Source organism: Engystomops pustulosus, chromosome 11 (genome assembly GCF_040894005.1).
Source record: "Engystomops pustulosus chromosome 11, aEngPut4.maternal, whole genome shotgun sequence".
In the NCBI taxonomy this organism is placed as follows: domain Eukaryota; kingdom Metazoa; phylum Chordata; class Amphibia; order Anura; family Leptodactylidae; genus Engystomops; species Engystomops pustulosus.
This window is the reverse complement of record NC_092421.1, coordinates 80,025,527-80,044,005: the sequence shown is the minus strand read 5'-3', so window position 1 is coordinate 80,044,005 and position 18,479 is coordinate 80,025,527. Positions and strand designations below refer to the sequence as shown.

The following is an 18,479-nucleotide window of genomic DNA, read 5'->3' as shown; positions in this document are numbered from 1 at the left end:
TGTGTCTGATGGCTGTGTCTGCTGGCTGCCTCTGATGTACTGCATCTGATGGCTGCATCTGATGGCTGCGTCTGATGGGCTGCGTCTGATGGCTGCGTCTGATGGGCTGCGTCTGATGGGCTGCATCTATTGGCTGCATCTGATGACTGCGTCTGATGCGCTGCGTCTGATACACTGCGTCTGATGGCTGTGTCTGATGGGCTGCATCTGATGACTGCTTCTGATGCGCTGCGTCTGATGGGCTGCGTCTGATGGGCTGCGTCTGATGGACTGTGTCTGATGGCTGCGTCTGATGGGCTGCGTCTGATGGCTGCGTATGATGGGCTGCGTCTGATGGCTGCGTCTGATGGGCTGTGTCTGATGGCTGCGTCTGATGGCTGCGTCTGATGGCTGCGTCTGATGGGCTGCGTCTCATGGCTGCATCTGATGGCTGCGTCCTGAATCCAGTGCAGTCAAGTCCTGATCATTTAAGGGGTTTCACAAAAGTTTTATTATTATCCCCCAGGAATGATAATGACTCCAAAAAGGTCCAATTGAAGGGACTCCAGATCCCTCCTCCCCTGAATGAACCTTGTTCCCTTCTACTCCATCTGTTCTTTATACAATCTGAGCCGATCCCTTTACATCAGAACAAGTTGCGCAGTCAATGACAATGTTTCTGGAGGAGAATAAAATGAAACCCTTTTGCCTAATTTTTAAAAATCCCTTTAAGAATCTGATATTAATAAAAGGAACAATTCAAAATTATCCAAGTATAAGCAAAACTTAAAACTAAGGAACGATCCAAGTTTGTGTTTACAATTCTTATTCAGACCTTTGTGTCTCCATGGAAACAGACTACAAACACGATGTAGTCTGCAGTCATAATGGATTCACTTCTGCAAGCAACGTACATACGTCCCCCATAGACCTGCAATGGCCGGAACACAGAGGGCACCGTACCGCTCCGTACACAGGAAAAAGGCTGGACATGTCCCATCTATCCCCGTGTTATGGGCCGTACGTAATGCATTGCAATGGAGATCACCCTCCTCCTCTCCATGGCGGCTGATCTATGTCCGCCCGGCCGTAGCTGTGTGGCCATACGTAAGTGTAAATGCAGTCTAAGGGCGAGGAGGCGCCACTGTGTGAGGAAGAATTAGGGGCCACAATGTGAGGGGGGGAGAAAGGGCCACAGTGCGAGGGAGAGGAGGGGCCACAATGTGAAGGGGGAGAAGGGGCCACAATTTGAGGGGAGGAGAGGACATAAGGTGAGAGGGAGGAGTGGCCACAATATAAAGGTAAGGATGAGAGGAGCCACAATATGAGCGAGAGAAGAAGCCATAAAGTGAGGAGGAAGAGGTCACTATGTAAGGGGGAGGAGGAGAGGGACCACAATATTAGGAGGAGAGGCCATAAAGTGAGAAGGAGAGGAGAAGGAGAGGGGCCAGACTAGACGCTGTACTCTGCTAGGGGGTCTGGTAAGGGGTCACAATGGGCAGGACTTTGATGACAAAAAAGGCAGCAGAACGCGTGCACCGCCCCTCCTGTCCCTTCTTCTGTATCTCGGGAGGCTGTAGGGTTTTGCTCGTAGTCTGCTACATAGACATTGTAATGAAGGTAAATTATCCCCCCCCCCCCTACCCCCCGGCTCATACAACATTACTACAATATTCTGCTGACGCCAGCTCTTTCAGCCGGTGATGAAACTACTTCTGGAACTATTTCCATCCAATAATTAAGCCCTTTGTCTTCAGAGTCTAATGACACCACATCAGCCGCTTTACTGGGGAACATTTCATCTTCATGTCTTAAAGGGGTCTTCCCATTTCAGCAAATTAATGTTATTGTTTGTATAACGAGAAATGATACGATTTTCCAATATACTTTCTGTATCAATTCTTCACAGTTTTCTAGATCTCTGCTTGCTGTCCTACTATGGAAAGCTTCTCTGTTTCTATCCAGTGGACAGGAATCTTTCCATGGTCACACAGGTGCAAGTCTCGTTATATCACACAGGTGCACGGCTCATTATATCACACAGGTGCACGGCTCGTTATATCACACAGGTGCGCGGCTTGTTATATCACACAGGTGCACGGCTCATTATATCACATAGGTACGCGGCTCCTTATATCACACAGGTGAACAGCTCGTTATATCACACAGGTGCACAGCTCATTATATCACACAGGTGCACGGCTCGTTATATATCACACAGGTGCACGGCTCGTTATATCACACAGGTGCACAGCTCGTTATATCACACAGGTGCACAACTCATTATATCACACAGGTGCACGGCTCGTTATATATCACACAGATGCACGGCTCGTTATATCACACAGGTGCACAGCTCGTTATATCACACAGGTGCACGGCTTGTTATATCACACAGGTACGCAGCTCGTTATATCACACCGGTGCACAACTCATTATATCACACAGGTGCACGGCTCGTTATATATCACACAGATGCACGGCTCGTTATATCACACAGGTGCACAGCTCGTTATATCACACAGGTGCACGGCTTGTTATATCACACAGGTACGCAGCTCCTTATATCACACAGGTGCACAGCTCATTATATCACACAGGTGCATGGCTCATTATATCACACAGGTGCACGGCTCGTTATATCACACAGGTGCACGGCTTGTTATATCACACAGGTGCACGGCTCGTTATAACACACAGGTGCACGGCTCGTTATATATCACACAGGTGCGCAGTTCGTTATATCACACAGGTGCACGGCTCATTATATATCACACAGGTGCGCAGCTCGTTATATCACACAGGTGCACGGCTCATTATATCACACAGGTGCACAGCTCGTTATATCACACAGGTGCACAGCTCGTTATATCACACAGGTGCACGGCTCGTTATATCACACAGGTGCACTGGTCGTCATATCCCACAGGTGCACGGCTCGTTATATATCCCACAGGTGCAATGCTCGTTATATCACACAGATGCAATGCTCGTTTTATCACACAGGTGCAATGCTCGTTATATCACACAGGTGCACGACTCGTTATATCACACAGGTGCACAGCTCGTTATATCACACAGGTGCACGGCTTGTTATATCACACAGGTACGCAGCTCGTTATATCACACAGGTGCACGGCTCATTATATCACACAGGTGCACAGCTCGTTATATCACACAGGTGCACGGCTCGTTATATATCACACAGATGCACGGCTCGTTATATCACACAGGTGCACAGCTCGTTATATCACACAGGTGCACGGCTTGTTATATCACACAGGTACGCAGCTCGATATATCACACAGGTGCACGGCTCATTATATCACACAGGTGCACGGCTCGTTATATATCACACAAGTACGCAGCTCGTTATATCACACAGGTGCACAGCTCATTATATCACACAGGTGCATGGCTCATTATATCACACAGGTGCACAGCTCATTATATCACACAGGTGCATGGCTCATTATATCACACAGGTGCACGGCTCGTTATATCACACAGGTGCACGGCTTGTTATATCACACAGGTGCACGGCTCGTTATAACACACAGGTGCACGGCTCGTTATATATCACACAGGTGCGCAGTTCGTTATATCACACAGGTGCACGGCTCATTATATATCACACAGGTGCGCAGCTCGTTATATCACACAGGTGCACGGCTCATTATATCACACAGGTGCACAGCTCGTTATATCACACACAGGTGCACGGCTCATTATATATCACACAGGTGCGCAGCTCGTTATATCACACAGGTGCACGGCTCATTATATCACACAGGTGCACAGCTCGTTATATCACACAGGTGCACAGCTCGTTATATCACACAGGTGCACTGGTCGTCATATCCCACAGGTGCACGGCTCGTTATATATCCCACAGGTGCAATGCTCGTTATATCACACAGATGCAATGCTCGTTATATCACACAGGTGCAATGCTCGTTATATCACACAGGTGCACGACTCGTTAGTAGCAGAGAGTAGTGGTGGGAAAAAAGGTGCTGGATGGAAAGATGATCCGTACAAAACAAGAAAAACCTATATACATAACAAAATGGGAGAGAGATCTACAAGAATCATTTACAGCAGCAAAATGGAAAAAGGCTATATCTACAATCCACTCTACATTTCGCTGTGTCTCGCACCAAGAGGCAATAATTAAAACTCATCAAAGGTGGTATTTCACGCCCTCCAAGCTTAGCGTTATTTACCCAGGAACCTCTCCTGAATGCTGGAGGGGATGCGGACATCGAGGAACGCTACTTCACATCTTATGGGAATGTCCTATCATATCACCATTATGGGACAAAAAATACTCTACAGTACCAGCTCAACTTGTAATGTCTACTAAGCTTACTATAACAAGGTATTGGAAAAAGCCCACTTGCCCACCAGTGGAGAAAGTAACAAGACAATTAAATACCACATGTGCGTATGAGAGGGCCATAGCTACTCAAAATGGTAGGATTTCTCTCTTTGAAGCCCAGTGGAAGACCTGGACTAATTCTCAACTCTATGCAGAGTAACTCATACTCTAACCACCACTTTCAAGTCAAATGGCAATACCATTATTTGAAAACACAAAGGGGGTCATTTACTAAGGGCCCGATTCGCGTTTTCCCGACGTGTTACCCGAATATTTCCGATTTGCGCCGATTGTACCTGAATTGCCCCGGGATTTTGGCGCACGCGATCGGATTGTGGCGCATCGGCGCCGGCATGCACGTGATGGAAATCGGGGGGCGTGGCCGAACGAAAACCCGACGTATTTGGTAAAACTGCCGCATTTAAAAACCGAAAAAGTGTCGCTCGGGAAGCGCTTACCTTCACCTGGTCCGAGGTGGTGCATTCCGGCGCGTTGAGATGATTTTCAGCGCAGCAGCGCCACCTGGTGGACGGCGGAGGAGCTACCTTCATAAATCCCGGCCGGACCCGAATCCTGTGCAGAGAACGCGCCGCTGGATCGCGAATGGGCCGGGTAAGTAAATGTGCCCCAAAGACTGTTCCATAAAGAGTTAAGTCTTATTTGTTTTGTTTCCCTTTAAAAATAAAAGTTATCGGACAACTTATGGTACCGGACTCCTGGAGTACCATCCGGCCTAAGTGAGTCCAAGGTTTTGAGTGATTGAAGAAGTATCAATATACATGCTCTAGTCTTACTAACCAGCATAACATATATCCAGCAATTCTGATGTACAAATGTAAAACCTGCAAATTGCTTATCACATACCACTGTATGTATGACTTCTTTCATTACTACTAATAACATTTTAAAACTCAAAAAAAAAAAAAAAGTATAAAGCAGACTGGAGCGGACACTGAGGAGCTGCAGGAGAGCAGAGGTTTTACTTTCTCCGGGTCCTCGGATCAGACCTCACTTACTCTTCAAGGATTGCAATCAGAGACTTTGACAGCCGAGTAATTACACGTCTAAAATTAAAATGGATCCAATAATAAGGAGAAATCTGAGACACTTTATGGGAAATCCATTTCATCTAAATCCAAGGAAAAGGAACTTTTACTCAAATTTAGTATTTTCTTCTATTAATGAAAGAATAAAAAAGAATAAATGTGAAAGTATAAATCTTGCTGGCGATCCCCCCGGGAGCAGGGATCGGGGGCGGCTGCGGGGCTCTTCTCCGGATCAATCCGTGACGAATAGAGATGAGCGAGCACTAAAATGCTCGAGTGCTCGTTATTCGAGACGAACTTTTCCCGATGCTCGAGTGCTCGTCTCGAATAACGAACCCCATTGAAATCAATGGGAGACTCGAGCATTTTTCAAAGGGACCATGGTTCGGGAATAAAATGTGTTATTTAATTGAAAAAGAATGGGGCAAATTTACTTACCCGGTCCATTCGCGTTCCAGCGGCGGCTTCTCCGCTCTGGATTCGGGTCCGGCCGGGATTTAATAAGGTAGTTCTTCCGCCGTCCACCAGGTGGCGCTGCTGCGCTGAAAGTAAACTCATCGCGCCGGAATGCACCGAGCTGGACCAGGTGAAGGTAAGCGGTCCTTATGCGACACATTTTCGGTTTTTAAATGCGGCGGTTTTTCCGAATACGTCGGGTTTTCGTTCGGCCACGCCCCCCGATTTCCGTCGCGCGCATGCCAGCGCCGATGCGCCACAATCCGATCGCGTGCGCCAAAATCCCGGGGCAATTTAAGTACAAGCGGCGCAAAACGGAAATATTCGGGTAACACGTCGGGAAAACGCGAATCGGGCCCTTAATAAATGACCCCCAATGTCTTCTGATAAGTTATCAGATGTATCCAAACATCTGCAATCTATTCTTCACTGTTCCGCGTGTATATTATCTCCCGACAAGTTAGCAGATGTGAAGAACAGTGAAGAATAGAATAAAAACAGTGAACACAGTGAACACAGGATCATTTAATTGAAAAACGCAGTGTAAAACACAGTGAAGAACAGATTGCAGATGTTCTGCACATCTGCTTACTTGTCAGAGATACGCTGTCCCGGGATCCAGTCCTCTTCTTCCACTGAAGTCTCCCCGGTCTCGGCGCTGCTCCCCGATCTCTCTGCGCTGCTCCCCGGTGTCTCCGTGCTGCTGCCCTGATGTTTCTCCGTGCTGCTGCCCCGGTGTCTCCGTGCTGCTGCCCCAATGTCTCTCCGTGCTGCTGCCCCAATGTCTCTCCGTGCTGCTGCCCCAATGTCTCTCCGTGCTGCTGCCCCACAGTGTCTCCGTGCTGCTGCTCCGGTGTCTCCATGCTGCTGCCCCGATGTCTCTCCGTGCTGCTGCCTCGATGTCTCTCCGTGCTGCTGCCTCGATGTCTCTCCGTGCTGCTGCCCTGGTGTCTCCGTGCTGCTGCCCCGGTGTCTCCGTGCTGCTGCCCCGGTGTCTCAGTGCTGCTGCCCCGATGTCTCTCCGTGCTGCTGCCCCGATGTCTCTCCGTGCTGCTGCCCCGATGTCTCTCCGTGCTGCTGCCCCGATGTCTCCGTGCTGCTGCCCCGATGTTTCTCCGTGCTGCTGCCCCGATGTTTCTCCGTGCTGCTGCCCAGGTGTCTCCGTGCTGCTGCCCCAATGTCTCTCCATGCTGCTGCCCCAATGTCTCTCCGTGCTGCTGCCCCACAGTGTCTCCGTGCTGCTGCCCCGGTGTCTCCATGCTGCTGCCCCGATGTCTCTCCGTGCTGCTGCCTCGATGTCTCTCCGTGCTGCTGCCTCGATGTCTCTCCGTGCTGCTGCCCTGGTGTCTCTGTGCTGCTGCCCCGGTGTCTCCGTGCTGCTGCCCCGATGTCTCTCCGTGCTGCTGCCCCGATGTCTCTCCGTGCTGCTGCCCCGATGTCTCTCCATGCTGCTGCCCCGGTGTCTCCGTGCTGCTGCCCCGGTGTCTCCGTGCTGCTGCTCCGGTGTCTCCGTGCTGCTGCCCCGATGTCTCTCCGTGCTGCTGCCCCAATGTCTCTCCATGCTGCTGCCCCGGTGTCTCCATGCTGCTGCCCCGGTGTCTCCGTGCTGCTGCCCCGATGTCTCTCCGTGTTGCTGCCCCGGTGTCTCTCCGTGCTGCTGCCCTGATGTTTCTCCGTGCTGCTGCCCCGGTGTCTCTCCGTGCTGCTGCCCCAGTGTCTCCATGCTGCTGCCCCGGTGTCTCTGTCCTGCTCCCCGGTGTCTCTGTCCTGCTCCCCGATGTTTCTGTCCAATAAATTGATACGTGCAGATATGGGGGGCAGTAGTAAATTACCACAACAGGTTTTTCTAGCCACTCAGAAAAGAGGTATGTTCCCATGTTTGACCTGTTCTGAGTGTTCCAATGTATTAAAAGGTGATACAGTTCACCATCCTCATACTGGACAAGCGTTCAAAATACAAGGTTATTATACCTGTAATTCACAGAATGTGATATATTCAATTAAATGTCCTTGCGGTTACCTTTACATCGGTGAAACGATGCAACCGGTAAAAACGCGCATTAACAAACATAAGTCCACTATTAGGTGTAAGAATGAATTGCTACCTATCCCTTACCATTTTCACCAAAGAAAACATCTCTCAACTTAAATTTCAAGTTTTAGAACAGATTGAAGCCCCTAGGAGGGACGGTAATGTTAAAATCCTCCTTCGTCGCCGGGAGGCTTATTGGATTCATGTGCTTAGCACACTCGAACCCAAAGGGTTAAACCATGATTATGAACTTTCTAGCATGTTATGATTACTAAATGTATATTATTATTATTAATTCTACTCTGTATTATACTTTCTCCTAGAGACGTAATCAAAATGATGCGAATACCTGATGTCACTACGTCACACCTCGGGCCACAGGATTCCGGAAGGATGTGACGGCAGTGGGCAGGACATGTGAGCAATCACATTGGGGCAAATTTACTTACCCGGTCCATTCGCGTTCCAGCGGCGGCTTCTCCGCTCTGGATTCGGGTCCGGCCGGGATTTAATAAGGTAGTTCTTCCGCCGTCCACCAGGTGGCGCTGCTGCGCTGAAAGTAAACTCATCGCGCCGGAATGCACCGAGCTGGACCAGGTGAAGGTAAGCGGTCCTTATGCGACACATTTTCGGTTTTTAAATGCGGCGGTTTTTCCGAATACGTCGGGTTTTCGTTCGGCCACGCCCCCCGATTTCCGTCGCGCGCATGCCAGCGCCGATGCGCCACAATCCGATCGCGTGCGCCAAAATCCCGGGGCAATTTAAGTACAAGCGGCGCAAAACGGAAATATTCGGGTAACACGTCGGGAAAACGCGAATCGGGCCCTTAATAAATGACCCCCTTTGTGTTTGTATTTGTATTTATATGTATCTACTTCAGTGGTTTGTTTATGGTTGATAAAGGCTCGTGTTAGGAGCCGAAAACGCGTTCCCTTTGATGTTCCGGCACTGATGTATTTAATTCCTTTGCATTAAAATGTAAACGTCAGAGACTGCGAGTGCCGGGATTTCTTTACCTACACTTCTCCGGATCAATGTCAGGCAGAGGTCGGACTAAGTTGAACTGGACAACTGATCTTAAACCCATTGCATATCCTTCCCCTCTAGTGGTCAGTCAGAATATATATCAGTCAAAAAGTCTAGTAACACATGTAAAATCTTGCGGCAATGTTTGAGCTACTGAGCAGTTACTCGTCTCCTTCAGATTTAAGAAATCAGAATCCATCCTGATAAACCAGGGGCATTACTCAAAGATCCAGGCACCGGGACTGCAGTGTCTTCTTATATCTGTTATCAATCATTCCCTCAAATTGTTTAATTATGCTAATGAACCAGAAGAGCTATGGGTCGGTGCCACCAGAGCCCCCCTTGCTGCAGCACAGGCTGTTACACTGTGCAGAAGCTCTTCCCCCCTCCCACTGTGTGCTGATACTCCCTGCTGCCAGGCACTGACCAGAGTCCACTGGGCCCCGGGGTGGACAGATATTGATTGGACAGGGATAGAAAGGTGGGGTAATTTTTATTATTACCTTTTTTCTTCTTCCACACAATAAAAATGCCCTTCTTAGGGCTGATGTGGGTAACGCAGTGAAGGTTCAAGGTAAAAACCCACTTCTACTGCCGCCCCCATCACTGTGGTAGATGCCCCCTCCCCCTGCCCTTAATGTGACAGATGCTGGACACGGCCCAATCACATCCGTATTTCCAGTGAAACACAAGCGATTGCCAGAAAGCAACCGGTGATGCAAAACACTGGGTGTGCGCTGCCGATCCATTGCCCCGCACCGGGCACCGCCACAGGTGAATGCACCCCCAATATCCTGATTGATGCCCCATCCTAATAATGTCTACTGAAAGGAATCCCCACTCAAAAACTCCCCCATACTGAATAATGTCCCCACACTCACACTCACAACCCCTACCTGAGCAAATGCCCCAACACTTAATGATGCCCCACACTCAGTGTAAGTCCTTCCCCCGCACACACACACTCACACTCAGATAAAGTCCTTACACACATAACAATCATTATTACCCCCTAAACTCAAATAAAGCCCAGGCACTAACTAATAGTCCCATCTTTCATGAATAGCTATCTCCCACACTCAGTTATATCCCCCCCACACACACTCAGTTATATCCCCCCACACTCAGTTATATCCCCCCACACTCAGTTATATCCCCCCACACTCAGCTATATCCCCCCACACTCAGCTATATCTCCCACACTCAGCTATATCCCCCCACACTCAGCTATATCCCCCCACACTCAGTTATATCTCCCACACTCAGCTATATCCCCCCACACTCAGCTATATCCCCCCACACTCAGTTATATCCCCCCACACTCAGCTATATCCCCCCACACTCAGCTATATCCCCCCACACTCAGCTATATCCCCCCACACTCAGCTATATCTCCCACACTCAGCTATATCCCCCCACACTCAGCTATATCTCCCACACTCAGCTATATCTCCCCACACTCAGCTATATCCCCCCACACTCAGTTATATCCCCCCACACTCAGCTATATCTCCCACACTCAGCTATATCTCCCACACTCAGCTATATCTCCCACACTCAGTTATATCCCCCCACACTCAGTTATATCTCCCACACTCAGCTATATCCCCCCACACTCAGTTACATCGCCCCACACTCAGCTATATCCCCCCCACACTCAGTTACATCCCCCCCACACTCAGCTATATCCCCCCACACTCAGCTATATCCCCCCCACACTCAGCTATATCCCCCCACACTCAGCTATATCCCCCCACACTCAGCTATATCCCCCCACACTCAGCTATATCCCCCCACACTCAGCTATATCCCCCCCACACTCAGCTATATCCCCCCACACTCAGCTATATCCCCCCACACTCAGCTATATCCCCCCACACTCAGCTATATCCCCCCCACACTCAGTTACATCCCCCCCACACTCAATTATATTCGCCCCACACTCAGTTATATCCTTCCCACAAATAATAAACACGACTACTTACCTGGCTTTGCCCCTGATTCTCTTCTCCTTCTCCGCCTGATGACATCACTCCATGGCGCCTCCTGCGTTGCTGTGTTGAGCTCCAGGAAGCTGGAGAGATGTAGAGACCTGATCGCCTCCTGCTGCATGGGCGCTGGACTGGGACATCGTAACTGCCCGGGGCTCCACTACAGTCATCTGATGGACGCAGGTGAGTTCCCCCGTCAGGGGACACCCAGGGCCCTCGGGTGACCGGCGGCTGCCATCTGCAAGTCTCCTGCACTGATATGGGAAGACGCCAGAGGCTCTTATATTCATCTGTGGCCACCGTGGGCAGTCGCTGGGACAGTTTGAGAGACATTATTGGGGTCTTGCACTTACCCTGGGGAGGTTTGCTATTAGTGGCCAAACCCTTTAAGTCCCTGATATTTATTAGCAGATTATATTAAAACCACAAAATGTGAACCACCAGTTTGTGATCCGGCTCATTATTCGAGGTTCCCAGTTATGAGAAGCTTTAAGTTTCATGTCCAGGAGATTTTGTGAATATTATAAAGTCTCGTCTCCTCATTAGCGGCAGAATGGAGAAGTAGATGACAGCCCAGACCCCATTACCGAGGCAGAGACGTCACTGAGCAGGTAAGTGACATTTCCTGCACATGACGCCTCTCCCGTTGTCACCTCTTGGTGCATTTATTAGAATTATGAGTTTCCAAACTTGTCATTTCTTATGTGTTTATCTGGGAAGACATAAAATCTTCATAAACAGCTGCATAGAGATCACATCCGCTTAGTATCGTGGAGTCAGGTGCCTCCAAATCAGTAACTTATTAGATATTATTCCTATATTTATTATTCCAAGCTTCTACACTCTGTATAACTGAAGTAACAATAGTTATGTGAATTCTTTCTCAAATTCTAGATTCATGATAGGCAAACCCAAAATATGAGTCACTATAAGAACATACAAGATTCAAACCATCACCATAGACAGGGGCATCCTCTACACCTAGAAGAGAGGAGGTTCTACCATCACCATAGACAGGGGACATCCTCTACACCTAGAGGAGAGAAGGTGCTACCATCACCATAGACAGGGGGCATCCTCTACACCTAGAGGAGAGGAGGTTCTACCATCACCATAGACAGGGGACATCCTCTACACCTAGAGGAGAGAAGGTGCTACCATCACCATAGACAGGGGGCATCCTCTACACCTAGAAAAGAGGTGGTTCTACCATCACCATAGACAGGGGGCATCCTCTACACCTAGAGGAGAGGAGGTTCTACCATCACCATAGACAGGGGGCATCCTCTACACCTAGAGAAGAGGTGGTTCTACCATCACCATAGACAGGGGGCATCCTCTACACCTAGAGGAGAGGAGGTTCTACCATCACCATAGACAGGGGGCATCCTCTACACCTAGAGGAGAGGAGGTTCTACCATCACCATAGACAGGGGGTATCCTCTACACCTAGAGGAGAGGAGGTTCTACCATCACCATAGACAGGGGACATCCTCTACACCTAGAGGAGAGGAGGCTCTACCATCACCATAGACAGGGATCATCCTCTACACCTAGAGGAGAGGAGGATCTACCATCACCATAGACAGGGGACATCCTCTACACCTAGAGGAGAGGAGGTTCTACCATCACCATAGACAGGGAGCATCCTCTACACCTAGAGGAGAGGAGGTTCTACCATCACCATAGACAGGGGGCATCCTCTACACCTAGAGGAGAGAAGGTTCTACCATCACCATAGACAGGGGACATCCTCTACACCTAGAAGAGAGGAGGTTCTACCATCACCATAGACAGGGGGAATCCTCTAAACCTAGAGGAGAGGAGGTTCTACCATCACCATAGACAGGGGGCATCCTCTACACCTAGAGGAGAGGAGGTTCTACCATTGCCATAGACAGGGGGCATCTTCTACACCTAGAGGAGAGACGATTCTACCATCACCATAGACAGGGGGAATCCTCTAAACCTAGAGGAGAGGAGGTTCTACCCTCACCATAGACAGGGGGCATCCTCTACACCTAGAGGAGAGACGATTCTACCATCAGCATAGACAGGGGGCATCCTCTACTACTAGAGGAGAGGAGGTTCTACCATCACCATAGACAGGGGGCATCCTCTACACCTAGAGGAGAGGAGGTTCTACCATCACCATAGACATAGGGCATCCTCTACACCTAGAGGAGAGGAGGTTCCACCATCAGCATAGACAGGGGGCATCCTCTACACCTAGAGGAGAGGAGGTTCTACCATCACCATAGACAGGGGGAATCCTCTAAACCTAGAGGAGAGGAGGTTCTACCATCACCATAGACAGGAGGCATCATCTACACCTAGAGGAGAGGAGGTTCTACCATCCTCTACACCTAGAGGAGAGGAGGTTCTACCATCACCATAGACAGGGGCATCCTCTACACCTAGAGGAGAGGAGGTTCTACCATCACCATAGACAGGGGGTATCCTCTACACCTAGAGGAGAGGAGGTTCTACCATCACCATAGACAGGGGACATCCTCTACACCTAGAGGAGAGGAGGCTCTACCATCACCATAGACAGGGATCATCCTCTACACCTAGAGGAGAGGAGGATCTACCATCACCATAGACAGGGGACATCCTCTACACCTAGAGGAGAGGAGGTTCTACCATCACCATAGACAGGGAGCATCCTCTACACCTAGAGGAGAGGAGGTTCTACCATCACCATAGACAGGGGGCATCCTCTACACCTAGAGGAGAGAAGGTTCTACCATCACCATAGACAGGGGACATCCTCTACACCTAGAAGAGAGGAGGTTCTACCATCACCATAGACAGGGGGAATCCTCTAAACCTAGAGGAGAGGAGGTTCTACCATCACCATAGACAGGGGGCATCCTCTACACCTAGAGGAGAGGAGGTTCTACCATTGCCATAGACAGGGGGCATCTTCTACACCTAGAGGAGAGACGATTCTACCATCACCATAGACAGGGGGAATCCTCTAAACCTAGAGGAGAGGAGGTTCTACCCTCACCATAGACAGGGGGCATCCTCTACACCTAGAGGAGAGACGATTCTACCATCAGCATAGACAGGGGGCATCCTCTACTACTAGAGGAGAGGAGGTTCTACCATCACCATAGACAGGGGGCATCCTCTACACCTAGAGGAGAGGAGGTTCTACCATCACCATAGACATAGGGCATCCTCTACACCTAGAGGAGAGGAGGTTCCACCATCAGCATAGACAGGGGGCATCCTCTACACCTAGAGGAGAGGAGGTTCTACCATCACCATAGACAGGGGGAATCCTCTAAACCTAGAGGAGAGGAGGTTCTACCATCACCATAGACAGGAGGCATCATCTACACCTAGAGGAGAGGAGGTTCTACCATCCTCTACACCTAGAGGAGAGGAGGTTCTACCATCACCATAGACAGGGGCATCCTCTACACCTAGAGGAGAGGAGGTTCTTCCATCACCATAGACAGGGGCATCCTCTACACCTAGAGGAGAGGAGGTTCTACCATCACCATAGACAAGGGGCATCCTCTACACCTAGAGGAAAGGAGGTTCTACCATCACCATAGACAGGGGGCATCCTCTACACCTAGAGGAGAGGAGGTTCTTCCATCACCATAGACAAGGGGCATCCTCTACACCTAGAGGAAAGGAGGTTCTACCATCACTATAGACAGGGGGCATCCTCTATACCTAGAGCAGAGGCGGTTCTACCATTACCATTGACAGATTCTTAACTGTAAGAGAAGTGAGACTGCGAAAAACTCTTGTTGTTGTAATGGCTGATATTTTTATATTCAGGATTGGCCTTGATAACTTTCTTGAAAGTAATTTTGTGAATGTGACCTTGATCCGGGGGGATTCTTCCATTATATTTGTGTTTGGAATTTTTTTTCCAATGGGCTTTTGAGCATTTTTGGGCTTTTTCACCTTTCTTCTGGATCATTATTGTGGGACTGTAGTTTGGACTTAAAGGTTTACTGGGGCTCATTTACTAAGGGACCGTCGGATGCATTTTCATCAGGTTTCCCGACGATTTTTGTTTTGCACGTGACACAAGTCGGGGGGCTGGCCGCCGAACTAACCGACAGATTTGGACAACGCGCAGGAATTAACAATTACAAAAGTGTGTCGCAAGACACGCACTTACATGCACCAGGAAGAAGCAGGTGAACTCCGGCGGACCTCGGCAGTGCAGAAACTTGGACACACGATCTTATTGAATCGCGACAGACCCCAATCCTCGTCGGACAACGCACAGCGGGATCGCGACAGGACCGGGTAAGTAAATGTGCCCCACTGTCTCTTTAATAATAGGAATTAACACTAGAGAGACAGTTGGTAACTGGATTTCCAATATTAAACAAAACTATAATTAGAAGAGATAAATGAATCTCGGGGCCGGATCCTCTGCACAATGTAACACATGTTTTGATGAAACCTTATTTAATTAGAACTGATTGAAAATTACAGTATAGAAGCAGAATCGCAGAATTCAGGTCCGATGTTATCTACTAGCCTGTTATCTCTAAAGAACCAAACCATCTTATCTGAGCAGAGAAGTGAAAAAGATTAAGTTCTTGTGCATCAAACTACAAAAATTAATTGCTCAAGAATTAACTCGTCAGGGGATAAACAACTGGTTATGTAGACGCTCATTAAAGCTCTTGGCTGAGTTTATTAAAAAATCTAGTGTTAGCCTGGGGGAGTGCGGCTATAAAAAAACCACTTGTACTTACCTTCTCTGACTATACTGGTGTCTCATGACACTGTTCTTCGCTGCCGTGCCCCTTTTTGTTTACAGGTTCCGTCCCACCTGGAACGCCAACCCATCCCCTGTCCCAGCGGCAGATACAATGTCACACACAGAAGTTATGTGGAGGACAAAAAGCCCCTGTAGGGTGGAGGCCCCTCATGGACACTGCATGGTTCCTCCTTATAAGGTAGGTCATAACTAGGTGATAATGGTCATAAGAAGAGCCATTTGAAGGCAGATCTTCCATTGAAGTAAATAAGCTTCACATACAGAACAGTCAAGTGGACAATATACTTTGGTCTTGTCTCCGGCCTTAGAGTAAAGGCACCACAACAAGCAGCTGTGGGGTGCTGGGTGCCCTACAGAAAGCGGTCTTTCATTTCGGATAATTGGGGTGATGTTAGTTTCCCATTAAAATTGATTTGGACATGTTCTGTTTAGACAGAGATTGGACCCTTGTATCATTGACTTTGGAAACCCCAACTGGGGACTGACTATGTCCTCAAAGTGTAACAATCTAATAAGTTGCTGATTCTCTGCCTTTCATTGTTTTCTCGTGTTACATTAGTTTGGCAATGAAAACGAGAGTTTCCTTCTTAATTAGAGCCCTGATTGCACATTACAAGCATTAGACTGGAGAATCATGAATCAGGCGACAATAAATGTAATTGCCTCGGCTGATAGCTGTGATCTGCATCTGGATTACACATTTACCAATGTACTTTCTGCTTGAAGCAGGAACAAACAACTGTGTTATGGCAAATTATTTGAGGTCATGAAACAGCTTCATAACTAAATCGGGTGCAAATTGCTTGTTTAAAGAGAAGAATGGTCGACATTTAGAGGGGGGTCTCGGTTTGGTTGCATTGGATGTAGCAGCTACACTTCTATCCAGAGGGGAGGTCCACTTGTAGGAAGATAAAATATGGCATTTGGGTTCCTTTAATCTGTTGTCAGGACAATTGTGCTCTGTAAACTTATCTATGAACTGCATACTGAGGGCCGCAAGCCAAGGGTGTATTTACTATCAGGCTGATCTAAGACCTGCAACCCCTATAGAATCATAGTGGATGATACTGAAAAAAGACATCGATCCACCAAGTCCAAACTGTAATCCTAAGATGCTCCAGGGGAAGGAAATAAACCTCTATAAAATACTGGGGGTGTTTTGTGGAGATTCAATTAAAGGGTCTTTTTCTACCAAACAAGCACAGTGATGAGACCCTAACAGATCATGAGAATGGGAGGGTTCTATTGGGTCCGAGGTACCTCCATTGGGCCGCTCTTTGCTCCCCGAGATGAGCGGAGCAGCCTGTCACACATGTCCCAGCCGCCCTGAGTACCAGCATTCTCATCAACTCCATAGAGAGGAATGGGGCAGCACGCGACTGGCTGCTCTCCTCATCCTGGGGAGCGATGAGTAGTCTGATGGAGGTACATCGGACCCCCCATTCTCTTGGTCTGTGGGGACCACATCCTATCCTGTGGAAAAAACCCTTTAAGTACTATATTTCCTACTATAGACATATCATTTTTAATAAGGTGGCGCACTTTCCCTTTAAGAACAGAAGATGGTTATAATACATGATATAATAGTGCCGGCTATACCAATAAAGTAACTGCATGAAATACTCCATAACATACATCGCAGAGATAACAGAAGACGCCGAATGTCCCACTTCCTTTTGTTACATTATCAATGTTTGAGTGTTCCTGACAGTCTGTTGACACATAAATTAGAGTCTGGAGAATTTCCATTAATAATTCATATGGCTAACATCTGCCTTGTTTGAGTTTTCAGGAGTTCAGCGTAAAGTACTGAGTGTTTTTTTAGAGATTTCTTTATGTGTATTTTTCGAGGTTGAACAAGTCTATAAAAACCTTTCAGCCTCTCGGTTGTGTCTGAAGCCGTTCGCTACACACAGGAAGCCGGTGGCGATCGTTCATGTTCCTGAATAGTTTTTATAGTTTTGCCCTCCCTGTCTATGCAGGAACACGAGTTTTCTTGCATATTTTCAAGTTCTTGTTTTTTATCAAAATCGTACACGGAACAGCAAACAAAACGTCCCATGACGATCTCTGTATAACTACAATACATGAACTCAAGAGGTAGTCACCCATAGAGAAGGTCAAGTGCTTGTCAAACAGTCTTAAAGGAACACTGCACTAAATATATATAACATTACACAAATATATATAATAACATTACACAAATATATATAATAACATTACACAAATATATATAATAACATTACACAAATATATATAATAACATTACACAGGTGATGATCTTTCTGTCTGTTCCTGACATAGTCCCCGATCTCATTCAGACCATTGTGGTCCACATTGCTGAGGACCAGACTTTTGTGCATCATCATGATATGCGATGCAAGGAGTCACTTCCCCATGGTCCAACAACACCAAACCGAACTGTAATAATGATTACAGACTAGGGATGTTGTTTTGCAGGGAAGTAGGGACTCCTTCCATACTATATCATTATGATGCATGGAGTCCCATCCTCTGCGCTGTGGTCATCCATTAAATCTGCCATTCAGGGTCCAACCATGTGCATTAACCCTTATAGAAATCCAACTCTGTGGTTATTCTATTTTCAATTGAGTAACATGTGAGGGGTGGGGCTTATCCGGGGAGGTGTGGCTTAACAATATTTTTGTCCTACTACTGACAGGACAGAGGGGTAGACTCTGGAATGTCCAGGTAACATTTACAAATTTCCGCTATTTTGTTATATTTTACAAAGTTTTATAAATCCTGACCCACCCGGCCATCCAAGGAAGAACAAAAA

General features: G+C 48.0%; 1 protein-coding gene across 1 annotated transcript in view; it reads right to left on the bottom strand.

Moving 5' to 3' along the window:
- STK32C (serine/threonine kinase 32C) overlaps window positions 1-18,479 on the bottom strand; it is a 285,927-nt gene that overhangs the window by 222,085 nt on the left and 45,363 nt on the right. The gene's annotated exons all lie outside the window — the stretch shown is intronic.